We start from the raw sequence: 22,542 nt of genomic DNA on the forward strand, positions 1-22,542 counted from the left end.
ACAAAGGAGCTCCCTCAGTGGGTCTGATGTGGTGGATGCTGGCTCGGAAGTTCTGTGTATGCATGGCACGCACCACATTCCATGAACACCCATAGGAGGTCACCCTTAATCTCTACCTGTACAGAAATCCTGAAGAGATTAAAAGGAAGAGCTTGTCACTGCTTCAAAGGCTGTGACCAAGAAGGAATTTCAAGGTGAATGGACGGCTCCAGCTCCTAAGTTCACTGCTACTCAACCTGAAGTCTTGGACTGGTCTGAAGGCATTACAGGTGCCCTCTGGATCTATTCAGCAGTTCCCTACTGAGGACTGGAGCACTTAGCCTGCCACTGAAGACTGGTCTGCAGCTCCCACTACTCAGGCCACTGAATTGATAGGAATAATCACTGAGTGGTCTTAAGCTGCTTTTCCACAAAGGCAAACAAAATGAAACAAGGTTGATGGAAAATAAACAATTTCTAAAAAACAAAAAAAGAAAGAAAGAAAGAAAGAAAGAAAGAAAGAAAGAAAGAAAGAAAGAAAGAAAAGAAAAGAAAAGAAAAGAAAAAGAAAGATGGAATGGCTATATTAATATCCTAAAAATAGATTTTAGAGCAAAGAATAATACCAGGGATGAAGAAGGTAATTTCACAATGAGGGATAAATTTACCAAGAGGACATAACAATACTAAAGATATATGCACTTAAAAAGATGGCTTCAAAGTACTGAAAGAATATAATACATATGAAACAAAACTGATATAACTGAAGGAGAAATAAAAAAAATCCAAAATTATAGTTGGAGAGTTCAATAGCTCTCTTTCAATAGTTGAGAGAACAAGTAAACAGAAAATTAAAAAAATGTAAAAGATGTAACTACCAAAATTTTTACCTAATTGACATTTACAAAACACTCTACCCAACAACAGCAGAAAATTACATATTCTTTTCAAGTGCACAACACTTGAAAGTCACCAAGAAAGGATATATTCTGGGTCAGAAAATAAGTCTCATAATTTTAAATCAATTAAAATCATAAAAAGTGTGTTCTTTGACCACAATGATATTGTATTTAAAAGCAATAATAGACAGCTCTATGGAAAATCTACAAAGACTTGGAAATCAATCAAAACACTTCAAACAAACCATGGGTCAATGAAGAATTCACAGATGAAATTGGAAAATATCCTGAAGTTAATAAAAACAAAAAATACAATATATCCAAGGTTGTGGGATGAACTAACACAGTGCTTAAAGGTTAATTTAAAGCATTAGCTACTTGCTTAGAAAAGAGTAAAGATTTCAAATAAATAATCTAAGTGTCTACATTAAGAAACTAGAAAAAGAGTAAATTAAACGCCAAGTTAACAAAAGAAAATAAAGATCAGACCAGATATCAATGATATATAAAACAGTAAAACAATACAGAAAATCAACAAAAACAAAACAAAAACTCATTCTTTGAAATTATTAATAAAATTGATAAAACTCTCACCCAGGTGTTGGTAAATTATGGCCAATGGATAAAGTCCAGTCTGTAACCTGATTTTGTATATCTGCAAGCTACAAATACTTTTTACATTAAAAAACATTTTTGTAATGTTTATTTGTTTTTGAGAGAGAGAGAGCAAGTGCACAAGCTGGGGAGGGACAGAGAGAGAGGGAGACAGAGAATCTGAAGTGGGCTTTGCGCTGACAGCAAAGTCCGATGTGGGGCTCAAACCCACAAACCCTGAGATCATGACCTGAACCAAAGTCAGATGCTTAGCTGACTGACCCACCCAGACGCCCCCGTTTTACATTTTAAAAATATTTTTACATTTTAATAGGAGGAAGGGTGGAGGGTGGCAATAAGAAGGAAGAAGAAGCCTAAAGTAGTTAATATATGACATTATAGAGAAAGAAGTTTGCCAGTCTCTAATCTAGCCAGACAGACACATTACTATAGTTCCTACTGACATTAAATAGATAACTGGAAATATTATTGTCTGCCAATAAATTCAGCAATTTAGAATTAGTATTATTTCTTCCTTAAATGCTTAGCAGAATTAACTATTGAAGCTGGATATAAAGTTCTCTTCATGGGAAGATTTTTTTTTTTTTAACTACACATTCAATGTCTTTCATACATACTCAGATTTTAAGTTTATTTGAAAATTTTTCAAAAGACACAAACTATTAAAGCTTACCCAAAAAACAAAAAGGAAATAAATCATCTGAATATCTATTAAAGATACTGAATTTGTAGTTAAAAAAAAATCTCCCCACAAGAACTTTATGTCCAGCTTCAGTAGTTAATTCTACTAAACATTTAAGGAGGAAATAATATTAATTCCATATAAACTCCTAGGAAATAGAAGAGGATAGAATTTCCTTTAACTCATTTATAAGACCAGTACTGACCTGATCCAATACTAAAGATACTATAAGGAAAAAAAATCACAGGATATTAAAATAAATGTACCACGTCTAAGTGTTAGTCCTTTCAAGAATTCAAGGTTTGTTTAATGTTTGAGACTCAATTAGTGTGAATTTAGTGAATTAACAGACTACAATGAAGGATCAGTAGAGGAGGATATGGCAAGTTGCTCAGTGGGCATGAAGTTAGTTATACAAGATGAGTAAGTTTCAGAGATCTGCTATAGAGCATGGTATCTATTGTTAATAATAAGGTATGGTACACTTAAAAAAATTTTAAGAGAGTAGATATCATGTTAACTGTTCTTACCACAAAACGAAGAGACACAAGAAAACTTTTGGAGGTAATGAATATGTTTATTACCTCGATTGTGATGATGGTAACACAAGTGTATACATATGTCCAAACTCATAAAATTGTATATATTAATTATGTGCAGTTTTCTGTATATCAACTATACATCAATAAAGCTGGGAAGAAAAAGGATATATTACATAGTCCTCTCAAGAGGCACATACACACAAAACTTGGGAAATTTAATACCCATTTTTGATTAAAAACTTTCAGTAATTTAGAAATAAAAGAAAACTCCCTTAACCTAATAAGGGATCTATATAAAAAAACATGCAGCTAATAGCGTAAGGATAGACATATATTGCTTCTATTGGATAGAGAGCCCATAAAGATATCCACACATACATCATCAATTGATTTTCATGATCTGAGATAAAACATTCAGGAAAGAGGAGTCTTTCCAATAAACAATGCTGAAAAACAATAGACACCCACATACAAAACAATGAACACATTCCATATTTTATGTCATCTATAAAACTTAATTATAAATGTATCATAAACCAATAAGTAAGCACTAATATTATAAAATTTCTGGGAGAAAATACAAAAGAAAATCATTGCCATCTTGAGTAAGTAAAAAATTTCTTAAATATGACACTGAAAGAATGAGCCATAAAAAAATTTAAAAGCCTAAATTGCAAATTTAGACTTCTAAATTTAAGAAGTCAGAAATGAAGACTCTCTCTACTGTATGATTTCATTATAACAGCCTAGAAAAGGCAACATTTAGTGACAAAAGCAGATCAGTGTCTTACAGGAGCTGGGGCTGGGGGAAGAATAATGAGTGCAAATGGGAATGTTATTGAGGTGATAAAGTTCTTTAACCTGATTGCAATGATGATAACACAATTGTATACATTTGTCAAATGGGAGGTACAGGCTTCCAGGTATGGAATGAATAAGTCATGGGGATGAAGCACAACATAAGGAATATAGTCAATTGTATCATAATAGTGTGGTATGGTGACAGATGGTAGCTACACTGGTGAGCACAGCATAATGCACAGAGTTGTTGAATCACTATGTTGTACACATGAAACTATTGTCACATTGTGTGTCAAATATATAGCAATTAAAGAAATGTAAGGCAAAAGTATTGAAATGTATACTTAAAAAAGATTAATTTTCTTGCATCTAAAATACAGACAATTCTTTTTAAAAAGATAATTCTAAGTAAGATACTTTAATAAAATAAGAATATAGAAAAGTATATTAGTATTTCTTGGATACCTCTAAAATTTTGTAAACCTTGAAAACTATAATCTGACCTCAGGTTCTACCTTTTGAGTTCCAAGTAAAGCCATTTGTTTTGTTTGCTTTGTTAGAAAGAAATAGGGAATTAAAGAAATATCATGGGGGAACAGAAAACAATTAATGAGCCATTCACACAATGAACATCCATTTCATAGGAAAGAAAATAAGCTCAGACCATAAAAAAAGAAGGAAATCCAGCCATTTGCAACAAATGGATGGACCTTGAGGATGTTATGCTAAGTGAGATAAGTAAGACAAAGAAAGACAAGTACCATGTGATCTCACATGTGGAATCTAAAGAAACCAAACTCATAGGAACAGAGATCAGATTAGTGGTTGCCAGAGTTGGGGAGTAGGATTGGTGAATGTGGTCAAAAGTACAAACTTCCATTTATAAAATAAATAAGTCCTGGGGATGTGTAATGTGTAACATGGTGACTCTAGTTAACAATACTGTATTATATATTTGAAAGTTGCTGAGGGAGTAGATCTTAAAAGTTGTCATCATAGAAAAACAATTTTGTAACCATGTGAAGTGATGGATATTAACTAAACTTACTGTGATCATTTTGCAATATATAAATATATCAAATAATTATGTTGCACACCTAGAACTTATACAATGCTATGTATGTCAATTATACCTCAATAAAACTGGAAGGGGAAAAAAAAGAAAACAGTCTCAGAGAATTTAAGCCACTTTTGTGGGAAAGCCAAACTGAAGGTAGCAGAGGTGATAATATGGCTCAGCCTAAGGTTTCTAGAACTGAGCTGGTGTTCTTTCTCTTCATCATGCTGTCTTCACATGACCAAGACATCCAAAAAAGAAGATGAGGCAATAATAACGTTCAAAACTGAGTTTTCTTTATTTGAGGGCTTAGGTGGGGGGAACGAAATACTTTAAGCACACAAGCAATGTAGGACATTAAAATCAGACAGAATTGGAGTAAGACCTCTCGTCAGTAATTTACCCACAGACAAACTTCAGAGAGGTAAATCTCTCTAGAAGTCAGTTCCTCTCCTGAAATAACAATGTATTTCTTGCAAGGATATTATGATGCTTAGAGGTATGATATGTATAGCTTACTGTACCATCTTAACAAGTAGTTAAGTCTACTGTATAGTTTTGCACACTTAGTGAAATGGAAGTGTTCTCTGTTAAAATAAATTTAAGGAAGTGAGTTAAATAGTTTTCTTCACATCAGCATTTCTTAGACCCTTCAATATACATTTTTAACCTCCAAGAAGGGAAACATGCATAAATTATTTCTTGTATTTTCTCATAACTAAATCATGTTTCCACACTACACGAATTTCAAGACTCTGCCTTTTAAAAAGGCACATGTCTTTCCTAATTTGTTGTCCAATGTTTTCTGGCCTGTTCCTCTTGAGCATTTAAACAAGTAAAGCATGGGTTTTATGGTCAAATTTCTGCCACATCACTTCCTAGCCACATAACCTGGGCCCAGTATAATGCTCAGTTTCCTCATCTGTAAAATGAAGATAATAGCCTAACGTAAAGGGCCACTGTAGAGATTAAATGAGTTCGTAAATGTTAAGCATTTGGCACAGTGCCCAGCACATCATAAGTACTCAATAATTGTTAGTTATCACCCACCTTTGGTGTCTGGAGTTAGGAAGAAGGCTGCAGTTCAAAGTAACCACAAAGAGAAATTGAACTGATTAGTGCTGCTCAAATAAGCAATGACTCTTCCCCTGAATACGTAGGTATCTGCTGGCTGACCGCACTCCACTTGTTGCATGCTCAGGGTGTGCCTGGACAGGAGACCCAGAACATTCACAACTACCTTAGGCATGAAGAAAAAATTTTATGCCTGCGGGGCTACCTGGCTACCTTCTAGCCAGGATGTGACCTCCGTGATCTCTGTGATGACATGACATTATTGGATAGAGTTTGCTTTCTAGTTAACTGGAAGTAGTGCAGAGGAGGGCAACCAAGTTAATAAAAGGTTTGGAAATGAAACCCTATGAGAGCAGATGAAAAACCTGGGCATGTTCAGTCTAGAGAACAGGCAAATCAGTAGCATAGGTACACCATGTCATGGAGAAGACAGATTCATTATTCTTGGCTATGGATGAGGTTACCACAGATGACATGGGGTTTAGATTTGCCCTGAAACATTTTGGAGAAAATGAATACATTTCACAATGAAGTATAAGACAATATAGGGGATGCCTAGGATGACTATTAAATTATTTTCAAGAGGAATGTGTTTAGGACCACAGTAATTGACCAACTGGTCTCTTGGAGTAAATCAAAGACAAAGAAACCAACCAAACAAGAATGGAAAAGATTGCCTCGATGTAGTAGGCAAGTTTCTTTGGTTGTAAACAACACTTCAACTGGCCAATTTTTTTGCAGAAGAGGATTTTAATAGGACATGAGTTTCTCAAAATACTGAGTTTGAAAGCAGATAGCAATTGAGGCAGCTCTTAGAGGTCCAGACAGCAGGAATCAATGAACAATCTCCTCAGATGTCAGTAAATTCAAGATTCAAAGTCCCAAAGAAAATGTGGTTGGCTTACTCCAGTGATATGTCCACCCTTTGCTTACACTAGAACAGAGACTTTGATTGACAATTATACCAAAAGACAGGTAAGAAAATATGTTACCAAAAGAAGGTAAAATAAATGCTAGGTAGAAAAACAAAACAAAAAAAGCCTATTCCATTCTGTGAATTCATATGAAATGTTATAACTATCATTGAGTACCTAATATAAAGTGTGAGAACAATGAGTCTTAGAGGGGTTTTAAAAGGAACTCATGTAGGGTCACAGAGCTAATAATCAGTGGAGAAGAAACTCAAATTATAAATTAATACAACATGGTGCTTTCCTGTTCATCCTTTTCATAAGCTCTGTTATCACTGACACTCCTTAAAGCAACTTTAGCCCCAGTCACCAACAAAAAAGAGTCATTATGATCCTCTTTCATTCTAAGGCATTATGATCCAACACAAGACTGAAAGCTCTTGTTCCTTATCATGTACTTGTCATTACCATACAGGCCCCAAATTTGGAGGACCTGGGAAGGGAAATCTGGGGGTCAATTCCCTTACAATTGGCAAGGTTTGGATTTGAGGATTTTAGAATAAAGGATTATTGGAAACAACCCTTCCAGCATCAGAACTCTCCTTATCCTCCTAAGGATCTTGAAAAGTACCTTGAAGCACCACATCAAGCTATCACACATAGACCAATTATTTCAAAAGGAGTGGTATAAAGCGAGGTTTCTCTCTATATTGTCCCATACAACCAGACTGTAACTCTCTGGTGGGTAGGAACCATGCTTCTTTATAGCCACTACAAACAGTGGGCATTTAATTATGTGGATAAAAACAAATATAGTGAAGATAGGATTATGATGACTTTGGCTTTACCAGTTTTAGAACTAGGTTAAACCTCCCACTTTTGTGGCCTATAATCTTAAAGGATCAGATTCTATGCAACCAAATCAGAGTTGTGAAAAGTTAAAAAAAAAATCATTATGTATGTGGAGTCAAGAAATATTACAGTGTTATTGAACTTCAGCATTAGAAAGATTGAAAAAAGGAAAAGCTGTCCAGTCCAGTTTAATGGTTAGATCATAGCCTTTGGAATTAACCAGATCTGGGCTCAAATCCCAGCTCATCTACACCTTTTGCAAATGACCTTCTAAACTTCAGTTCCTTTGTTAGCAAATACAAGGGCTATCAATTTTATAGAGAAGATTAAATGAGATTATGTGTGTAGAGCCCTTAGCTTGGTCCTTCCCATCAGTAAGGCTGAGCAAATATTAGTCATTATTTCAATACATCCATATGTATCTTTTTACTCCTACTACAATTGTGTGCCTGGGGCCTGGAGTAGGGTGGGCTGGACTTGATTTGAAAGTTACTGAATAGTCTTAGAGGTTTTAGGCTAAAATTCTTATACATAATATCATAATTTCTGAAACGACTTCATAGCTACTCTAGTTAATATCTTATATATGCTTATTGTTGTCACTGAAAATTATGTCTAATAATTTTTCACTTTTTATATCTGAGCAATTTTATTGCAATGTAATTCAATATGCTTTTATTCATTATCTTTTCTAGGCCAAGAACTGCAATAGGAACTAGAAATAAACCTTTAAGTTGCTGTGAATCCAGAAGTAACAATATGCTGCAAACAGCATGAAAAAAATATATCAAATATTAGAAGAAAAGTTACCCTGTAACTAAATTATGCAGAGATTAATAAAATGAAAAAAAAAAAGACAACAGGTATGAAAAACAGTCCTAGAAAATTTTTTATATATTATGTTACAATATACACCAAATATATATAAGTTAAATTCCAGAAGAAAATACAGCAAATGGACAAAAAGCTAACATAAAAACCTGCAGAAGAACTTTGATCTGAACCATAGGAAGATTTAGAATTTAGAATTTTGGATTTAAAAAGTTTGTAAAGTATGTGGCAACATTAATGAAATGACAACTGGGTCAATATTTTCAATTTCAAAGGAAAAGAAAAATTCCACAAGCCTCACGTAGGTAAATAAAAACCAGTTTCTTAGGAAAGGAAAACTTTCCACTTATCATTGTCTTTATCCCGACATCAATAAATCCCTAAATTTGTACTCATCCCTACTGTTTCTAAATTATAAAATCAATAGCAAGACTATTCTTGGGGATATAAGGATCAAGAAAGACAAGAAATCATTTATCCTTTCTGATATTTTTAATTGAAAATACATACTAGCTGACCTAGAGATTCATAAAAAGAACAAAGTCAAAAAATATTTAGTAAGCTCAATGTAAATGTCAAAAGTAAGCTTTGAAAGTATAAATAAATTATTCGATCATTATAAAAATCAGGGCAGTAAGTCAACTGAGTAGGGAAAAAGAGGAAATCAAACAATGCTACATTTTTATTTTATGCAGGGACATTAATAGTTTTAAATAAAGAGTTTTTAAAATATATAAAATATTAACACATGATGAGCTCGCATTCAAACCAAAGGAAAAAGGGATTACTCAACTTCTGGTTCAGACTACCAGCTAACTAGGGGCGCCTGGGTGGCTCAGTCTGTTAAGTGTCCGACTCCTGATTTTCACTCATGTCATGATCTCATGGTTGGGGAGATAGATCTCCTAAGTCCAGTTCTGCACAGACAGTGCAGAGCCTGCTTGGGATCTTCTCTCTCTCTCCCTCTTTCTCTGCCCCTCCCCTACTTGCATGCTCTTTCTCTCAAAAACAAACTTAAAAAAAAAAAAAAAAAAAGACTACCAGGTAACTAAAGAGAGAAAATATAAAGTCAAATTACCACAACATACAGCAACCAAAATGAATCTCAGATAGACTAAAGATTAAAATGCAAAAAATAAAATAATTATACTGGAATGAAATCTAAGTGGCTATATGGTCTTAAGAGAGAAAAACTTTTCAATGCGTTATATCAAAGATCAAAATATAAATGAAAAGGCTGATAAGTGTGATTATAAAAATCTTTTTTATTTATTTTTGTACTTAAAAGAAACTCCATGTAAAAAATTGAAAGACAATAAACCAGGGGAAATTATTTGCAGAGTAAATGCCAGAGGTTAGCGGATTTAACATATAGAAATTTTATTAATAAATAAGAAAATGACAAATATCTCAATTAAAACACACACACATTCACAAAGGGTATACTTGAGCAATGGACAAAAAGAAATATAAACACTTAGTAAATATAGAAAAAAAATTCCAATCTGATAATATTTAAAAGCACAGTAAATAAAAGTATGTTGACCTGTGCAAAGTGAAAACAATAAATGAGGAAATTTTAATGGTGTTTATCTTAAAAACTCAGGACACAAAACAGATACTCAGCAAATATGTGCTGAATATTTTTCCCCCAACACCTTTTATTTCTCAAATTCTTCTCTGAAAATAAGTGTCAATTTGACATTGTGCAGGACATGAAGATCAAAATATTGCTTCATTATTTCATTCTACTACTAATGGTTGGTTGCTTCTCTTCTTTGCTTGGTTCTCTTAACATGGAAAACCTATAATCACGTTGATACTTTAAAATTTTTTTTTTCAACGTTTATTTATTTTTGGGATAGAGAGAGACAGAGCATGAACGGGGGAGGGGCAGAGAGAGAGGGAGACACAGAATTGGAAACAGGCTCCAGGCTCTGAGCCATCAGCCCAGAGCCTGACGCGGGGCTCGAACTCACGGACCGCGAGATGGTGACCTGGCTGAAGACGTTGATACTTTAAAATATGATTCATTGCAACTGCATTGTAACTAAAACTGTATACCCTTAAAAGTCAATATAATTAGAAAATTAGTTTGTGGGTATAAGTTACACCTTTACAATTATGCCCTGACTTGACTGGTTTAGGACAACCCAAATTGTGTTATATGTCTGTGTGTTTTCCTTTAAAAAATTTCATTTGGTAAAGACAACTCAAAATGTTTTGCATATATTTTAATTCCCTTTTCAGGAAGAAGACAGGGGGAAATGCCCATTCCAGACTCCACCCTGCCCCTGCAAGCCCCCAGGCCATGGTTGCAAAATTTGAAGAAATTTACCATCTTCACTTTGGATTAATCTCTAGCCAGATTAATTAATTCCTCCCTTGAAAGATCCCAGGAACTCCAGCCTAGCCTTGGTTCCTAGCCAATTGGAGGATACTGGGAAGGCAGGGTCAGAACCAAGATTAACCTAGTGAAACAGATATACTCTGATGTAGGCTCAGAAAAAAGTAGGCTCAGTTGTCCTTCGGATCACTTGAAAGTGACTAGGCTTCTCTAAAAATCCTATAAACCTAAGGCATCTGAATCTTGTGTATGCAAGACCCACTTATTTCTAGATTCAATACTCAGAGGATTGGATGAGATCATAATGCCTTTAGAAAGTGAAAGGAAGAGTTGAAGATTAGTAAATACGTTAGTTTTAGAATCAGCAGGAATGAAACGAGAAAACGTTCGAACAGACTCAGTGGGCAGCAAGTAAAAGTCTATTATAACAAACGTATGAATTTGACAAATAATTTCATGAAAGCGTAGTTTTATGATGATGGATATATTGCTGGAAATAATGTTGACAGAGAAACATTATTGGAGAAAAGGGAATCAATGTCAGGAATAAGTTGTAAACCAGGGGAAAAATAGTTGAAGGGAAAGAGAGATTTCAACTTCAGACAGCTCTCCCATTTTATTATTCCTAATGCCAGCCCCAGATCTTTCCTTTTCAGGCATGGGGGATGGAGGGAAGTGCAATGTTTTGTTTTGGTGGATTGTTTGAGATTTATTATTGTTGCTGATGTTGTTGTTGTTTTTGTTGTTATTTATTATTATTATTATTATTCTTTCCTTGTGGGGATGGTTAGAGGTTAGAATGTTTGATGTGGGAAAAGGGAAAGAAAGTTGAAAAGTTCTTACTAGCTAATGGCAGGATGTCAGGTCTGTGAAGCTGTATGTTGCAATAAGTTTTTTAGCCTTTCTCCCCAGTGCCAACTGTCAACAATTAGTTAACTTTATTATACAGACTGGCAGGCGCATGGAGGGAGACTAATAAAAATATTTTTTAAGTTTATTATGGAGAAAACATTCCAATTACTTTCCGAAAAGTACTGTTATCATAGACCAATGTCTGTCAGGTCATATAAACAGCTTTACTCTAAAGAACGTTTTCTTCTAAAGGAATCTATTGTCATGGAACTTTATTTATCTGCAAAACCAGAGACTTATCAGTGAAGAATATAAGAATGTGAAGCTTGTGATGTGTTATCCAGAAGAAATAATTAAAAAGATGTCTTCAGGGGTGCCTGGGTGTCTCAGTCAGTAGTGTCCGACTTTGGCTTAGGTCATGATCTCATGGTTAGTGAGTTCAAGCTCCTGTAGGGCTCTGTGCTGACAGCTTGGAGCCTGGAGCCTGCTTTGAGTCCTGTGTCTCCCTCTCTCTGCCCCTTCCCCGCTCACACTCTGTCTGTCTCTCTCTCTTTCTCTCTCTTTTTCAAAAATAAACATTAAGAAGAAATTTTTTTAAAGATGTCTTCAAATGTATGTAAAAATAAGGTTAGTTTTAATAGAATAAAAGCAAATTGTACAAATCAATAATTTATAAGCATTTTTGTTTTTAATCACTTGAAACTATCTAAAGCTTGGAAGAAAAAAACAATTTTAAGACCTATGCTGATTTTATTAAATATTTATTCAGGCTTATAAAACATCTTTTGTATATAACACACACGCACATACATCCAGTCTAATGGCTGTTCTTGAGGATTCAAGAATGTAAAAATTCCTATAAGTCATTTACCAAATAGTGGGATCAATATCAACTTTCTTTTTTAAATTAGTTTTTAAATGTTTTATGTTATTTTTTGAGAGACAGAGACAGAGCACGAGCAGGAGAGGGGCACAGAGAGAGAGGGAGACACAGAACCCGAAGCAGCCTCCAGGCTCTGAGCAGTCAGCATAGAGCCTGAGGTGGGGCTCGAACCCACGAATGCAAGATCATGACCTGAGCCAAAGTCAGATGCTCAACCGATTGAGCCACCCAGGTGCCCCACAGTTATCAGTTTTCTGATTTCTTTTCAGTTGGGTCTATTTTTTGTTCTTTTCTTTTTTCAGTAGTGCTGCTACATGCTGAGGAATCCAAGATAGCCATTTCAGTAATGGAAAAAGCCTAACAGTGACATATCAATTAATAAATCTCAGGAGAATTTCCTCATTGTACCTCAGAGGTATATTCCTTTACTCTAATATAATAAACTGATTGTACTGGACCACATCTACCCATTGGCTTTACTCAGTGGTTATAATGCTTTGACACAATAATTTTTATTAATTTAACATGTTTTGATCTTTGAGGCACTAAGGCAATAAGACAATGGCAACTGAACATAAATTCCAATAAAAACATCTTTTAGTAAAGAAATCAAAGATAACAGTGTACTTCAATAGATAACACTATTCCATCCATAGAAAGGAAGAATTTCTGTTTTCTGAGGGATTTTTGAGGCACATTTCTTGTGGGTTAGCCACTAGAGGGCATCATGATGCTATACACTTTAAAAATACTTTGACTATTGATTACTCTTGAATTGATTACTCTCAAAACACTGTCCGTGCTCACACTTCTCATTTAAATGGATAAAATGCAGTGGTAAAAAAACAAACTCATCTTTCTTCCATTAAATCTTAAGAACATTTGACAGAACTGGAGAAGAACCAAAGCTCTATATTCCCAAATCCAGTGGATTACAACTGAAATAATTCATCTGAGAAAGGAGTGGATGTGGCCGACAGAAAATGGAACACTTCACTAGGATTCTTGAAAGTAAGTAAAAGTCTTAAAAATTCATTCCTTGTTTCACCATGTTTTCATCATAAGCATTATAAACCAAGAACCAACATTCAAATAATTGCTACTCTGGAGATAGCCATGCTCAAATTTCAACTTGTATTTCTCATAAAATGTAACATGGTGACTGCTACTTCTTCATATAAGATCTTTGGATGTTAGCCAATAGTTCATCTTTAACCTTCCAGTTTGAGAGAAATGGTTGACTGTTGTTAGAAGTTGGGCTTGAATTCAGTTGATATCTGGCTGCTTTGATTTCTTTCACATAAGTTTCATGAAAACATTTGGCTAAAGATGGTCAGGCTACAGGCTACATTGCCTTTTTGTGATGATTGAATAGCCTTAACTTTAACAGGGACTGCAACAAATTACTTTACCTAATATTTCTCAAGAAAGGTGAGCTAATGCTGCTTTAACTATGTTTTATTTGCTTATTTCTTTAATTAATAAGCTTTATTTTTTTAGAGGGGTTTGTGGTTCACAGCAAATTTGAGTAGAAAATACAGAGAGTTCTCATATCCCCTGTACAACCTCCCACACATGTACAACCTCTGCAACTAGCAACATCCTGTACCACAGTAGTACATTTGTTACAACTGATAAAACTACACTGACACATCATTACTGCCCAAAGTCCATAGTTTACATTACAGTTCACTTTTGGTGAAACAATGAGTTTGACAAATGTTTAATGGCATGTATCCACCATTGTAATATCACACAGAATATTTTCACTGCTCTAAAAATTTTTTTATGCTCTGCCTATTCATCCCTCCCCTCTCACTCCTAATCCCTAACCCTTGGCAACCACTGATCTTTTTACTGTCTTTAAAGTTTGCCTTTTCTAGGACATCACATATTTGGAATGATATAGTATGCAGCCTTTTCAGACTATTTTCTTTCACTTAAGTAATATGCATTTTAGTTTCCCCATGTCCTTTCATGGCTTCACAGCTCACTTCTTTTTAGTGCTGAATAACAGTCCATTGCCTGGATGTACTACAATTTGTCTATCCATTCACCTCCTAAAGAACAAAGTTGGTTGCTTCCAAATTTTGTCAATTATGAATAAAGTTGTTATAAACATTTGTATGCAGATTTTTGTGCAGACATAAGTGTTCAATTCATTTGGGTATTTTGTTTTGCTTTTAGCCAATCTGAGCTCTTTGAGCCATGCTTCCTTACACTAGCTAATGCTTGGCCATTTTGGTTCTGTTGACTCATAAAAAGCCATGTGGCATTAGAACTGGAAGAGAATTTGGTTGGCTAATCCAATCACTCATTCTCTACTTCAGAAAATTCAGGCACACATGGACTCATTGTTATTCTATTCTTTTTTAAAAGCCAAATATTCCTTGGTTCTGTTTTTTGTTTTGCCTTGAGATGTTTTAAAAATACTGCCACATTACTTTTTAAGAAGTTTTATTTATTTCTTGAGAGAGAGAGAGAGAGAGCATAAGAGCAAGGGAAGAGCAGAGAGAGAGGGAGGGAGAGAATCCTGAGCAGGCTCTGCACTACCAGCACAGAGCCTAACATGGGGCTCAAACTCCTGAACCACGAGATCATGACCTGAGCCAAAATCAAGAGTCAGCTGTTTAACTGACTGAGCCACCGAAGCACCCCAGCCACATTACTTTTTGAATGATTAGTAAATCTTAAAGATCTCTTGTTCCTTGGGTTCAGTCTCAGATTTTACCATTAGCTTTTTCAGAAAAAAATATAAACATAAAAAAAATACAGCAAATAACTTTTGAAATGCAAAGCTTGGAATGGGAATGGGCATGGGGAAGAAACACTATTTTAACAGGAAGCATTTCGGTTAAAAGGTAGGCCCAAGTTGATGGCTCTTCTTAAATGATGCTACAGACCATTCTCATCCTATTAACTGTTCAACTGGCCACCAGCCTCCCAGTCCCCAAACAACCCTCACAGCAGGGTACTGGCCTCCAATCTGGAAAATCAGACAGATTAGTGTAACTGGATGCTAAATGAGAACTCTCCTGTTATCTCCCTTTCAGCAGAGGTCCCAAAGCTGATAGTCCTAGGTGACAACTATGCCCACCTTCTTTTTTTTTTTTTTTAATGTTTATTTATTATTTTGAAAGAGAGAGAGACAGTATGAGAAGGGGAGGGGCAGAGAGAGGGAGACACAGAATCTGAAGTAGGCTCTAGGCTCCGAGCCATCAGCACAGAGCCCGATGCAGGGTTTAAACTCCCAGACCACAAGATCGTGACCTGAGCTGAAGTTGGATGCCTAACCGACCGAGCCACCCAGGTGCCTTTCACCTCAACAGAACTTGCCAAAGAAGTGGCTCTTACCTCAGCCTGATCAGAAAAGGGTTTCCTTGAAGGTCATTTTTGGAGGAGAGTATGGTGTGTCCCTAAATTCACGACGAACAAAGATCCACTTGTAGAGAGTGTGGGTCTTGTCAGGAAGGGATACTGACATTATACCAACTCACACACCTCCTAGGTCAGAGAGATTCAGGAGAGAGCCTGGTTGGTTACAGAGTTCTTGGGAAAACTTGGCCTGCATTTCCCGGAATATGGAGATAAGTATCCATTCTTACCTGGTAGAGTTTAAAAAATAGAAAAAGACTGTGTGGGTGCCCTGTCAGTTGGAAAAGCTGGGCTGGCATGGCAAGCAATCAGCCAGAGGGCCATCCCCTGCTCTAGGAATGGTAGTGTTGGATCTCCTCTGGGGAAGAGAGGAGTGGTCTCATCAAGAACCCACAAAAGCACCTGCATTAGTCAGCACAAGTGCTCGCAAAATATTAGGAAGAACTGAAGGAGCAAGCCTCTCAGAATCATTTGTAGAATGATACAGAACTGACTAACTGGGGGAGCTAGCACTTCTGAGGTCACCACTCAAGCTAGAAGTAAAATCCTTATCTACTACTTTTCTACATACAAGAATATGGAGATGGACACGGGAGCACTGCTGCAGGAAAGCTTCATGTTTCCACCATATTGACTTATTAGAAACCAGAGTCCAAAGCCTAAGATGATCCCCACATCATTCCTGACTTCCAAATTTGGTAAGTAAATCCAATGGATAGAAATCCAGGAACCTACCTGCAAAGGAGTCTGGAAAGTATAGTTTTTATGTGTCCAACCCCTCCTACTAGAAGCAATGTAGGAGGAAGTTGATGGGCCCACCCAGAGTACCCAAGACAGTACCCTATGAAAGAAATAACCCATAATTGGGCTCCTGACTCACAGAGAGCCTCATTGCCAGATTGCAACAGCAATGGCCAAGTAAGATATTTTTTTCTCTTTATCTCACCTCACGTTTTTCTCTCTCTTCTTTATCTTGGAGGAGTCAGAAGTAGAACCTAGCTGGGAGTAGGAGACAAGGTGAAGAAATAGTAAAGAGTCCATTTGTCTACTTACTTGCATTGCAGGTTTCTGAGACTGGGTTTGATGTGAGTGATGTGGAGAGGGAAAAGTTTTGAATTGGTATGAAATAAAAGCTTTAACATTAGATAAAGTCTAAATTTTTAATTGCTAAAACCATGACTGTTCATTAATATCAGAAGGTGGTGACCTTAGTAAGTTCACCAGCTAGGAGAGCACGGGCATTGACCAATCAGGATGCACACTAGCTATAAGTAACTGCTATAACTTTGTTAGGCACTCTTCAGGCTGAACTTTGGCCCCAGGCTGAAAGTACCCTGAACTGGAGAGGGATCTTCCAAAGATACTGTTTCAGGGAAAGAAAGAAGGATACCTACAGAACAGACGGGAAAGTTAGGTGTGAGGAAAATACAGTGCTGTTTCCTACTTGTATAATATCACGTTCAGCTAATTTGATAAGCTGGTGACAATAGATTTTTCCACTTGCTGGTCACTTTATTGCTCTATAATAGTCATTCATGGCTGGAATTTAACAAAGAGGTACCAGATTTTCCTTCTTGATTCTGAGCATAAAGAGTTGGGTTAATATATGCCCCCTGGGGTCATTTGCCATGTAGCTCATCCCTCTTTCTATTCTTCCAAATGAATAACCCATTCAACAGAAAGTCTGTCTGGGTATCTCAGACATTGCAGGGATCCAAGCACAGAGAGAATGTCATGATGTCTATCTCAATCCTAATATTGTCTCTTAGATACAAGAGCTGGAACTTGGCAGAGATGAATGGTGAATGGTTGTAAGAACAGAATATAGAGATATCTGGGATTTCAATATGTGAAACTTTCACAGGCCTCAGACACATTTTCCCAAAGGCAACAACTCATCCTTATATCCATTCTGTGAGGCCTGGCATTTTAATCTAGTGATCTCTCTGTAAAATATAACTAAGGACCATTCCTTCTGAAAACTTTGGGATTTTTGTTGTTGTTGTTGTTGTTGTTGTTGTTGTTGTTGTTAGTATGTAATGCAGTAAAACCTTGGTTTGTGAGCATAATTCATTCCAGAAACATGCTTGTAATCCAAAGCACTTGTATATCAGAGTGAATTTCAAGAAGCTTTGGCTCAGTTGTGATCCTGTGACATTTAGTGTCATGTACTACTCATATTGCAAGACACTGCTCATTTATGAAGTTAAAATTTATTAGAAATATTTGCTCATCTTGCTGAACACTCGCAAAACAGGTTACTTGCAATCCAAGGGTTTACTGGACATGTAATTTTTGAGTTAGCACCATGCACTAGCAGTATATGAAAAATCAATAAACTCTCAAAAGCCTCAGATTGATTAAACAAAGTAATTAAGTGTGCTTTAGAAGATGGCCAATTCCATTTGTCATTTTAAACCTTCACTGAATTAAGGGACATTATCTCAGGAGACATTAGATTTGGGGGTTCTCCCTGTGGCTGTGTTATTTCTATACTACCAGATCCTAGTGATTTTCATAGATAGTGGGTCACTTTGAAAAACCAGTGTATACTGTGGTATCATTGGTCCAAATTGATTCTATTCTCTGAATAAAGTGATGTATCTGCCATCTACATTGCAGGGATACATGCACAGAGAGAATGTCATGATGACTAATGTCTAGCTGTTGCCGCTCTCCAGTTACTGCTATTGTAGGGTAAGAAGGGAAAGGGACAACACTCATTTATTAAGAATTCTGAAAGTACCTGGTTTTGATGTAGATTTCAAATAAATCTTCTAAAATCCGCGTTTAGAAAAGTTTGAAAAAGAATTCTATGTAACTGTGTCTTCCCCCTGTATTTATAGCTTTACCTTCACCAAAAACATTCTGCTTATGGTAAAGTCGATCTTATATTGTATGGCTCTTATTTTCTTTAAAGTTATTCTTTGTTTTTCATCACAAAACCAAAGATTTAGCTGCTTCTTTTGTCATTGAGTTGGCTTTCTTCCAAATTCTGACCCACTTTTTTAGTTTGTTTATTTTATTAAGCAGAATGGATATATTAGCGAGCATTTCCTTTCAGGAAGAATAGCCTAAAAGAAATTAGTGGGATCAGGCACCGATATTCAAGAAGACAAATGAGACAATAACCAAAATTCATCTTCAGGTTGATTCCCAGTTAAATTATGATTGTAATGTTAACAAAATCCATTCTCATTCTTACTCAGTATAAGCTGGGGTTTCCTGACTTAGACCCGAATGTACATGTGAAATTATATTCAGCAAACACTGTGTCTGTGGTGACTTTAAACATCATGGTCATCTGAACTAGCTCGTGCATAATTATGCCCCATCACAGGGTTTTTTAAGCCTTAATTCTTGCCTTGTGCTCATCATCAGAACAGACAAGCTTCTATTGTTCCAATTTCTTCTAAGTAGAAATAAAAGACTCAGGTGTGGAGGCCAGGAAAGAGATTTTCGTCTCAGAAACAGTGAGGTTCTTGCCTGAGGCAAGATGTTTGAAATGTGCCATATAAAACTTCTTTTTCTGTTCCCAAATAGGCTTCATATGCCAGTTTAGATGGAAGTGGAGCACTGTTAAAATTAAAGACAGTTTGCCTTTCAACACAACAGATGAGGAGCTGACTCATCCCGCACCCTAACCAGTCTCTCTCTTTCCTTCTCTTTCTCTCTCCCCCAGAAAACCTGGCTTTGACATGGATTTTCCATGGTGAGAGTTACAGAGCTGCACCCAGGACTTGTCATGGCTCCTCTGGTCCCACAACAGATAGGTGGACTGGAGATCAGAGAACTCTAAAGAGATGAGAATAGCAACAAGACTGACTCAGGTTGGGATGACTCCAACAGATCAAGGCACAGCAGCGTGACAGTTAGATTTAAGACCCATGATGCCACTATGGGAAATCAGCAGTTTGAATGTTGCCCAGACCCTGGATGGGTCCCAGGGCAATGCCCAGAAACTGGGTCTTTATTCCTTCGTGCGTGCAGTGTCGTTTGTGAAAGCTCTGCCCACAAAGCCATCAGATGGTAACAATTTTCAGTCACTTCCAACACGAGATGGTTTTGAACTTTAATATGCAACTTAATTATGACTGCAAACACTTTGTTAAGCAAACAAACTTCAAACCCTTCTTAAAAAAAATAGCTCTTCTCTGGTCATTTTGTCTTGTACAAAGGCTTTAAAAATAAAACTGTGTGGAGAACTAGGGAATCCAGGGATGAAAAAAATAAAATAAAATAAAAAGCACTGAGCAAAATTAAATGGCTCTAATGTAATCACCACTTGAGTCCTGAGTATTTGAAGGTTTTCTTTCAAACCAAACTCTAGAAAATTCAGTATCATATGTTTCATTTCCACTTTAACCATTTGACTTCAGCCCTGGAATTACTGATATTTTTAAAGAAGATAAGAAAGATTTTTTTACTTGTTCAAATTTCCCTTAGCTTCCTAACCTCCTCCTTCCTGATTCTGCAATAGCTCAGGCATTGGAGGTTTCTCCTGTGCCCTGTCTCCCTACTCCCTTTTGAATGTTCTCACAGTTAACTTTTCTTTTGCCTTTCTCAGGCATTGTTCAAGAACTGGGACCATTACATAGCAAAGAAAAATCCATGGATATCCCCTTTGCAGAACAAAACCAGGGAATGCAGGAGATTTGCAGTGTGAGAGGGCGGTGGGAGTGACAGACCCTGAAGTAACTCACCTAAGGACACTACACCCTTTGCATCTCCAGATTCTACAGAAGTCTGTGTTCCTCCTGTCTTTATGTCACAATTCTCCCATAGTTAATGCCTCTGCTGTTTTCTCAGTCCTTCTGCAGTTTTCAATAAGCTTCTTGAGCATTTTTTTTTCATTCCGCTTCAGAGAGAGGTTGAGACATAGAAACTAGATCTCTGATTTCTACTTGTATCAATCAGTAAGTTTAAGAAAGTAAAGAGACAGTAGGTGTGTTCTCCAGATCTCTAAAACACCGGGCTTCCCTTACAGAAGGGGAAAGTTATTAAGAAGAAACTCTAGGGGCGCCTGGGTGGCACAGTCGGTTAAGCGTCCGACTTCAGCCAGGTCACGATCTCGCGGTCCGTGAGTTCGAGTCCCGCGTCAGGCTCTGGGCTGATGGCTCAGAGCCTGGAGCCTGTTTCTGATTCTGTGTCTCCCTCTCTCTCTGCCCCTCCCCCGTTCATGCTCTGTCTCTCTCTGTCCCAAAAATAAATAAACGTTGAAAAAAAAAAGAAGAAACTCTAATGCTACTCCCACTTAAGAATCACCTAAGATATCACCTAAAATTCATGTTCAGTGAACAGCCCTTCTCTCCCTGGTTTTCACTTCCAAAAAAATAAATTGCTTCATCCCTTGTGAAAGTGAGAAAAGGTTGAAGCCAAAATATTGCCACTAATCAAGCACATAAGAAGACCACTCTCTCCGCGGAAAGCCCATCTGGGCTTAGCGTGTCCAACCTCAATTTTGTGACAGATACTTTTTGTTGCCTACTAAACTGCTACCCTTCCCTGGGCCTTCTTCCCCCCAACAGGGAAATGCAAAATATGTTGGGAGTTCATGGAAAACGTTCTTTATTGATAGCAAGAGACACACAAAAGGAAACAAACCATTTGCTGCCTTTGGATCTTGCTATCTGCATTTAAGAGCGGGCAGAATGGCAGCCATCTTGGGGCCATGAGGAAATTCAGCTTAAAGACAATCCAATATCTTATAGAGGAGAAATGGAGAGAACCTAGGACCTTGATGATATCATTTGAACACTACATTAATCAAAGCTGGAACCACTAAACTTCCAAATACCTTGTTATGTGAGATACAGATGTTCCTTATTACTCATCATTTTTAGTTGAGTTTTTAAAGTTTATATAACCAAAAGCATTCTGACATTGACAGTTGGACTATACCTCTGAAAGCAGAGAAACGTATACAATTATTTCCCTATAAACCTTATTGGCAAACATTCTTATTTTAAATTTTGAGTGCAACGTACCTTGATATGTGATCATTAAATGCCACTGTGCATGATCTCTGATACCATGTCTTAATCCTGGTCAACCAGTGGATCTCCTTTGACTCTTCTGATCTGGATTGATTGAAAACAAGTGTAGATTCATTTAGACACTTTAAAAATGTACTAAAACCATTATTTTATCAGCCTTTATAACAATAGCAATTTGGGGACCATTATCCTGAACTTGGAGATATTCCTCCTCTCTTATTCACCATTTACATTACCTCTTCAACAAGTCAACACAGAAACAAAACCAAATTTTTACTGTGACTGTGATAAGTTTAAAATGCAATAACTTGTTCCCTATGCCAAAATGAGGCCCCAGAACAATTATTCACATCAGTAATATGGCAATATGAGAATTCCAATAAGCTCTCTGTCACTACTTAAGCTTTGAGGGGAATTAAACAGTCAGCCTCAAACACAGTTTTAAAATGAAACTCAGATAAGCCCCAAGTTCTGACTGTTCTTGTAGAATTTCTTTTTAATCAGAGCCCAAGGCTTTGGTCCTCAGCCTGCTCCTTTAATCCACAGAGTAGAAGTTCTATCATAGGCTCTGAGCCCATTTTGGGAGGGAGGCCTGGTGAGAGGGTGCCTTGAGCTGAGGCCATGAGGGGATTCCTTCCTTCCTGATTGAGGTACCTTGACCAGACAAGGGTAGACATCTTCTTCCATCTGACAACCTAATAATGAGAGTGAAAAGGGACTGCCTTCAGGCGCTTCTCACCGAAAGCCTGTTTGAATTCAGGTTGCTGGTTGGAGAAATCTCAGGGGCATTTAAAAAAAAAGCCACTATGTTTTCAGAATATATTACGTGGAGCATTAATTAAGAAT

General features: G+C 36.7%; 1 long non-coding RNA gene and 1 other non-coding gene across 2 annotated transcripts in view; both read right to left on the reverse strand.

The window, feature by feature from the left end:
- Positions 1–22,542, reverse strand: part of LOC147581122 (uncharacterized) — a 441,824-nt gene that overhangs the window by 266,283 nt on the left and 152,999 nt on the right. The window contains exon 3 of the long non-coding RNA XR_015250850.1: positions 21,688–21,780. This is a non-coding gene — a long non-coding RNA (uncharacterized LOC147581122). The remainder of the gene's footprint in view (positions 1–21,687; positions 21,781–22,542) is intronic.
- TRNAQ-UUG (transfer RNA glutamine (anticodon UUG)) lies at positions 12,476–12,559 on the reverse strand. Its single transcript has one exon. It is a non-coding gene; the product is annotated as a tRNA-Gln (tRNA).

Source organism: Puma concolor, chromosome B2 (assembly GCF_028749965.1).
Source record: "Puma concolor isolate L17-30 chromosome B2, mPumCon1.1.hap2, whole genome shotgun sequence".
Classification (NCBI taxonomy): domain Eukaryota; kingdom Metazoa; phylum Chordata; class Mammalia; order Carnivora; family Felidae; genus Puma; species Puma concolor.